Source organism: Paramormyrops kingsleyae, chromosome 11, assembly GCF_048594095.1.
Source record: "Paramormyrops kingsleyae isolate MSU_618 chromosome 11, PKINGS_0.4, whole genome shotgun sequence".
In the NCBI taxonomy this organism is placed as follows: Eukaryota; Metazoa; Chordata; class Actinopteri; order Osteoglossiformes; family Mormyridae; genus Paramormyrops; species Paramormyrops kingsleyae.
Window position 1 is genome coordinate 7,865,761 of NC_132807.1, and position 8,468 is coordinate 7,874,228.

Here is an 8,468-nt window from a genome sequence, read left to right on the forward strand (position 1 = left end):
CACATTGTGGGGACATTTATCTGACGCGCACACACAGACACACACACCCACACGCACGGCCTTATATATTTTTTCCCCTTGAGGCAAATATGAAGATATTCCCCCCAAGACTTACTCAAGCACCTCGAAGCTGACATCAAACAACTGTTTTTGAAAATCCAATCAAGCTTTCATCACTGTCATATGATCAGATCTTCAAAGCAGATAAGATATTTCACTTCTACCTACTGTTCTGCACTGCCAGCCTCTGTGTATTCAGGGATGCTCGTGGTATCACAGAGAAAAGAGCATAACTACCACTGGCAAATTACATTCATAACATGCAAACCCTACACAACACAAGGAGAGCATACAAACTCCACATAACACACAGAGAACATGCAAACTCCACATGAAACAGGGAGAACATGCAAACTCCACAAAACACAGGGAGAACATGCAAACTCCACACAACATGGGGAGAACATGTAGACTCCACATGACACTGGGGAGAACATGTATACTCCACACAACACAGGGAGAACATGCAAACTCCACACGACACCGGGGAAAACATGCAGACTCCATACAACACAGGGAGAACATGCAAACTCCACACAACGCAGGGAGAACATGCAAACTCCACACAACATGGGGAGAACATGCAGACTGCACACGACACCGGGGAGAACATGTAAACTCCACACAACACAGGGAGAACATGCAAACTCCACATGACACCAGGGAAAACATGCAGACTCCATACAACACAGGGAGAACATGCAAACTCCACACAACGGAGGGAGAACATGCAAACTCCACACGACACCGGGGAAAACATGTAGACTGCATACAACACAGGGAGAACATGCAAACTCCACACGACACCGGGGAGAACATGTAAACTCCACACAACACAGGGAGAACATGCAAACTCCACACGACACCAGGGAAAACATGCAGACTGCATACAACACAGGGAGAACATGCAAACTCCACACAACGCAGGGAGAACATGCAAACTCCACACGACACCGGGGAAAACATGCAGACTCCATACAACGCAGGGAGAACATGCGAACTCCACACAACGCAGGGAGAACATGCAAACTCCACACGACACCGGGGAAAACATGCAGACTGCATACAACACAGGGAGAACATGCGAACTCCACACAACGCAGGGAGAACATTCAAACTCCACACAACACAGAGAGAACATGCAGACTCCATACAACACAGGGAGAACATGCAAACTCCACACAACATGGGGAGAACATGCAGACTCCACACGACACCGGGGAGAACATGTAAACTCCACACAACACAGGGAGAACATGCAAACTCCACAAAACATGGGGAGAACATGCAGACTCCACATACACAGAAACCCTCAGCCATGGCAGTATGAGGCAGCAAAGCTACCCACTTTCAATACTGCTTAAAATTGAGAAGGGGTTACCCTGTGTAATGTGGATGTTTAATTTGGTAATCTATATAATATAGCAATCTTTGAAAAACAGTTAAGCTACGACTATTCTGCACAAGGCAGATTACAGTAAAATGAATTTATAAGAAATCAATACACAATGCTTAAAAGATATGGCTAAAGTCATTGCCATGAGTGTCTTGATTGATACTTTTTAATTATCAAAGACTTATCAAAGGCCTCTTTGCAAGTGCCTGAGTGAATCTCAGGTCCACTGAGTGACCCTCAGTATTTCTACAATGTGCATGAGCGCAAAGCATGGGCTAATAGAATGAAGTGTGGATTAAGACGACGTTAGGATCTGTCAGAGGGAGTCTGGGCCTCCGTCAGCAGCGACTCGGCTTGAGCCGTAGGTGAGAAAGAAAAGAAATTAAAGGGGAATGAAGATAGCTTGTAAAGGGGCTTGTAAACAAAAGCTGAATAGGGCGGAAAGTAGAGGTGAGGGGCAGACGAGGCTTTTCTGGTACAAAAGCCGCAGTAAAATTGGAGTGAAAGGGATGGAAACCTATAAGTGAAAATCAATATAGGGAGGCAGGAAGGCATATGAACTGAAGAAAGGTAATATAATAGAATTCAAATCTATACTGAGAGGAGAGAAAGGAAAAAAAAGGGCATCAAGACAGAAATTTATTCACTGTCCTGGCATGCAGAATATTTAAAAATGGCTGATTTTTTTTGACAAGGTTAATCAAGTGGTTCTTTAAATGAACAAAGTGGAGAGAATAATTGGAGTGTAACTGGAGATTAACTGCCTGAGATTGCAAGCATGTTACAGCAAACAGTACATAAAGGGACTGTGGTGTTGTATTAAAATGTATATGTCCAGCTGTTAAAAAGTCAAAGTCATTATTCCATAGTCACATTCATCTATACAGTATGTGATCAAATCACCATAAACACACGTTGTCCAATAATGTATTATATTTTTTATAGTTCAACAGTGGCTTCCAATTTTAAGCTACCGAGATGAATGTTTTAATCAAATCAAATAAAGATACATGATGATGCCACAATAAAAAGAAATACAATGACTGGTATCTCATACTTACCGTAATTTTCTACGCTTATAATAGCATGACAGAAAACAAGTGATCATAAACAAGCACCATAGGGGTTTAATTAGCCTACAAAACAGCATTTCCAGTATAGTTATTCCAGGAACTGCTTACCCCCCTGCTTATCTGACTGTAGAATAACACAGCCGTCTCAAATCCTCAGAAAACAACAAGATAAGGGGCATGGCGCAAAGTACCCCAGAGGAGATTGAGCTCTCTCTCACTTTCAAACAGGATTTTTTATTTTCACTCAACTGAGAGCTCATCCATGCAGGTGGCATAATCTCCTTAAAGCTGTTTTAACGATAAGCCACGATTAGTTGTTTACTGTTGGTGTTTTATATGGCAAGAAAACCAGGTTTAATTGTATCTGAAAGCTGTACAGCGCCAATGGAGATCAATAGGAAGCCATCGACCTGTTTATGCACCTCCACATGCAGGATATCAGTTTCCGGCTCGAAGATATTTAAAAACTCAACTATTGATCAACCTCCGCTATGATCCAGTTCGAATCACGTTGGCGATGATTACAGGAAACTGCCTGTTTTTGTTTGTTCAAACGATACCTTTCATCTCTTAAAGGGAATAACGATTGATGCTTGGCCAGAAGCATCTCAAAGAGGGAAATGGAGAGACCGTAAAGACTCATTAGACATTCCTTTCCCATACCATTCCTGCCATGGCATTGAATAAGTTACGACAATCACAGAACAGCTACGGACAGGCTGCTTTACAAGTACACTGTATGGAAGTTACCGATTCAATGATCAAATTAATGAGCACGGCATTTATACTACTATAGCTACTTTTGAAGTTTGAGAAGATGTTCTTAAAAGTTGTATCTTTATCCAGTATCAAATTTTCCTGGATTTTTATCATATCTGCAAAAAAGCATGACAGCAGCTTAGTAATTCCTGTGATATATGTCCTTCAAATACTTCATATCATGAAGTATTTGTTCAAAAAAGTCTTGAAAAATGCTCAAGTCTAGATAAATGTTTTGGGCTCGATCTGGATGTTCTTGATGTTTGATTTTAATACACCAATGACAATTTCGGCTGAGGCCCTGTCTGTCAGTCTGTAAATTGATTATTCATTCGATCATGCCTGACCTTACCACAGTGCGGTGTGTTTCCTACAGACATTAAGGCTTAAAAGACAGTTGACATTTATTGATCACTTTGTTAAAACAACGCAGCATTTAAAAATATATAATACGCCGCATTCGATTTTGTAATAACTAGAGAGAATTTTTAAATAAATTCATGTAATCATATTAATTACTAAAACTTTAAGATAATGTAAAAGGAATGCAATGTGTAATCAAAACGTAGGCAGAATAATAAAATAAATAAATAAATAAAAATAATTTAAAAATGTAAAAAGATCACAAACATTTCATTGGATTAAGCTGAGTTTATATGTGATGCTATAATGATTTTTCATTGTTTTAGGTCTAATTGCAATGTTCTTGCTTGATTTTTGGTTAGCCATTTTTGGAGGGCAATATTTTAAAGCATGTTTATAAATACATTTAATACAGCCAACTTTACCGTTTTGACCTCATTTAATGTCAGTAGCAGTGAAAAGAAAAGCAAGACAGATAGCTGTTTGGTTTTGAACATTAGCTTAATTGTCCTCTGTGGCCTTAGATATGCTCTGCAGGTCTGTCACGGACCCTAGGAGCACCTGAAGCTGAAGCTGCCTTCAGGAAAGGGGCACATGCCATTTGCACGTCCCCTGAAAGTGTAAAATTCCACAGCCTATACTTTGTGAATCACTAAATGCTGGGAATAACATGACCCACCAAAAGTAAAAAAAAAAAAAAGAAGCAAAAAAGACAAGAAATAAAAGGGGAAACCAGATAAATCACAATGCAGCTCTCCATTTGTTCCACAGAGCATCCCTCTCTGTTGGGTGGAGGAGGCTTGCAGAGCCGCCAGGGAGCACCAACACTTATTACATTTGTGATTCTTCAAAGAGTTTGGCTGCTATTGATTTTGTGTCAAGGTTACCGGCTCATTCAGGCAGAGTGTGCTGCTTTTTAAAGCAATAGGACTGGCTCCCAGCACACTGTGCTCAGTGCAGGGTCCACAACCTTGAGGTAAGAATAAAAACCAGAAAGGGTGTGAAGCCCGGAAGATCTGGTAAGCTCATAAAACATAAAGACAGAACGAGTGAAACAAACAAAGTAAAAAAATAAAAAACAAAGTCGTCAACTGGCCCGTGGAAATCCCGAGACTTGGGATCATATCTCCTGGGTTGGGAAATGCACAGGAAAGGTCAGGGGTAACCTGCGAGCAAGACGTTCAAGCTGCACGAAGCGCTTTGATTTTTCTCTGGCTCACAGTCACGGGACACAGTGCGCTGCCTGACAGCTATCTGCAGCGCTTTTGTGGAAGTGCTTACCATCCACAGCTGCATACAGATGAACAACCCAACCCAGAAGGAATATTTGCTCTGTTGAGCCTTAGGTACCAAGTAATACCTAGATCACAACCTGCTCTTAGCGAGCTCTTGTCAAAGCATGTGGAAGTTCTGCTTGATAATCCACTTCAACTTCATATTGTCAACACATGTTTTTATTATGGTGCTAGATGTGAAACAGGATAAACCAAAGATATCTGTATTAGATTAACCTATTTTCCCACTTGTCTTTTTTTACCGTTTGAGATGGTCGAGGTGCAAACTATCATTGTGATTATGATGATTAATATACAAAGAAAACTGAGGGCAGTTGAGCACCGGCTACCTGGTTTAGTTCCATTTGCATCAAAATGACATACCTTATTTTTCTAAGATGAAGATGAATTGAGATTATGAAAACAGAACTTGCTTTTTAACAAAGCATTGCTTTACTAACAACTTTGAATCGAAATATGCTCCACAGTTTCTACTAACCTACAGTTTCTGACAGAAACTCTTTGCCTGAGATGAAGTGGCTGACTGGGTAATTCCCACTGATATGGATTCATTACCTGCTCCGACATCCTGCAAGGTCACAGACCGACGCAGTGCTTCACCCTGAAGCATTAACCGGTGCTTCCCTTTCTTCCCCAGACAGCAGGATGTTGGGGGACAAATCTTGTAACCTTTATGAAATATTAACCTCACAGTAAATTACAGCGTACAGCCTGCGGTTCATTTATATCTCGATGAAAGCTTTTAATGTGTTAAAATCTTGTAACATATTGAGCATTAATAAGTAATAGTAAGGCTGGCAAGTGGTGGTACACAACTGAGTTTTATGCAAAGTCATCCTGGTGCCAAGTAAATTACACTCCCCATTTATCAAAAAGTAATGGAGTTAAACATTTGGTAAGCCAGTATAGTTTACTTGGGCGGTTTTATTAGCTCACACCTCCAGGGGTTGGGGGTTCAAATCCCTCTGTACTGTATGTGTGGAGTTTGCACGTCTTGTCCAGAATGTACCCCTAGCTTGTGCTTTTGGGACAGAATGGCCCTGAGACTCTGGATAAGGAGTTGAAAGATGGATGGATGGATACAACATACATACAAATTGCTTTCCATTTCTGAAAAATATAAGCATCGTTACCTTGTTTTTTAATTATCAAAGGATAAACAAAGATGCAGTATCATGACTAGATATTAATTTATTATTGTATGTTAAGTTTGTTTGCAAGAATAAATTCTTCTTCCAGTATTCCAGTGGTTCAGTTAAACCACAATAACACAAGGCTGGCACAGAACAGAGGAGAGAAAAATATTCATGACCCCCCCAACCCCTAATTACTATAATTTACCACATGCCCAAAAACTTGTTAGCTTCTGCCAGCAGTTCTCCCGTGATGTCACACAGATCTCATCGGGGCGAGTTGGAGCGGAGAGCTTTAAATATGGAGCTTCTCCTTCCAATAAGCTTTTAAACACAGACACCGACTTAGGGAAAGAGGCTGGTATGGGCACAGGTCAAAGCTTAGGTATAAACACACAATGAGTTCACAGTATCTAAGCTTTCATCATACTACTGGTAAAACAAAGAAGGGAACATTCTCAAAGCTTTTATTTCTTCCAAAGATAAATTGTGCAATGGGAAGATATTTATAAGCAACAATCAAAACAGTCTGTTCATGCATATGCATACAGTGCTCACAGAAAGTCTTGCTTAATTCAGTAAAAACATAGCAAATTTATTGGTTTTATAACAAAAATCATTACTTTATTTATTTGTTTATAAAAAATGTAACATTAATTTCAAGTAGTAATAAACTGAAACCGAAATTATAGTTCTAAAAGAGCTGTTCTGTGTTAAAAACTTAATCGACAAGCAGTCTCATTAGGTGCTTATTATTAAGTAACACCTTTACAATAACGTAAAAAAACAGTTTGTGTTTAGTATCTTTTTAGGAGCCAAATGCCTGCAGCTGTCAAACAATCTAATTCAATCCAGCTTTATGTGTAAAGCATTTGCACAGAAGAATAAAAAAAATGGACACTTAAAAAGAAAATCTGTGTGTAGAATATATGTAGATATGTTAGATATTGCTTGGAAATGGGCTTTTGTTATGAAAATAATAAATCAGCAACATTTTTATAGAATTAAGCAAGCATCCCAAGACTTTCCGTGATCACTGTATGTATACATAGGCAGCCCAGCGACACAGTGGTTTTGAGGGTTAGGGCTGAAACTACACCCCGGCAATGTGTGTTTGATGAGTGGACCTGTGGGCTCTCAGGTGAGCTAGAACGTCTGTGGGGGTCAGGTAAGGTTCAGGAGATGATAGGTGAGATGTCACCATTAGAGCCCCAATGGTCAGACACCAAACAAATGAAAGGCACACTTTGCAGACAGGAGTCAGTCTCACTTATTCCTTTGGTGTCACTCCTACCCATGGAGGCTGTGCCTCTGGAATCCCCACAGGCGGCCCAAACATGCTGGAGACGTGACAACTTTGATGGGAAATAGACCCTGACGGAGTGTGAATGAGGGTGGGGGGCAGGAGCCTAAAGTGATATCTGTGCGTGTCTGTATACACCCACAGACAGAGCAACAAGGGGAGGCTGGATCTGGGCAACATTAGCCGAGTATGGGGACTGAAGGAGAGCTTCAGGTGACCGGCATCTTCAGGTGACACTAGACCGAGGCCAAGAGGAGCATGGATGATCACAGACATCCCACCTTAGGAATATTGATTACAGGGAGGTGGATGACGGACAACGTGGGGGGGTGGGATGCTTTTATCGGAATAGCATTGCTTTTCAAGATAAGTGAACAACATACCAAATACCGCAGTGTAGTCTCTGGACAGTACGGTAATAGAAATTAGATACTGCCTAAGCCTAGTGATAGCTTGTGGGGGGGGGGGGGGTGTTGGTGGTGGTAAAATTTGCCAACCATGTAGGATGGAGTTGAGGAGGTTGAGGGTTCTCGCTGCCTCATTTTACCGGCACTGAATAGTGGAATGACGGTTTTAGGGGACATTCGCGGCCGTCAGGGAGCTGCTGTCAGCCTCAGGGATGTATGCATCAGGTGGGATGTATGCATCAGGACGGCAGCTCTCTGCTTAATCTAAACGGTACAGCCTCGTCACACAAACTACTTTTTCATTCATTCACTGCTGGCAATAAGTCTGCTAAGATGCTGGTCGACAGCATCAGGGTGTCCTGTCTTGGGTCCTGGGACAGGCTCTAGGGTCACTGTATATGTGGTCATGGGGGAGGGGTGGATGATCACTGTAGTACAGGTTATTTTATAATAAGGATACGACCACCATGGAAACTGACCTATGAACTACTTACTGCAAACATCATACAACCAAACTGAATGAGCTCCCCTGATCATCCACAGCTCACCTTTTACCACGATGCCCCCTGGTGTCCTAATCCTTTAGTGTTCCTGCATCTCCATATGCCACAGTTATTTAATGGCCACTTTATTAGGTGCACCTAGCTACTAGCTAGTACCTGGTAGGAACCCCTTTTTA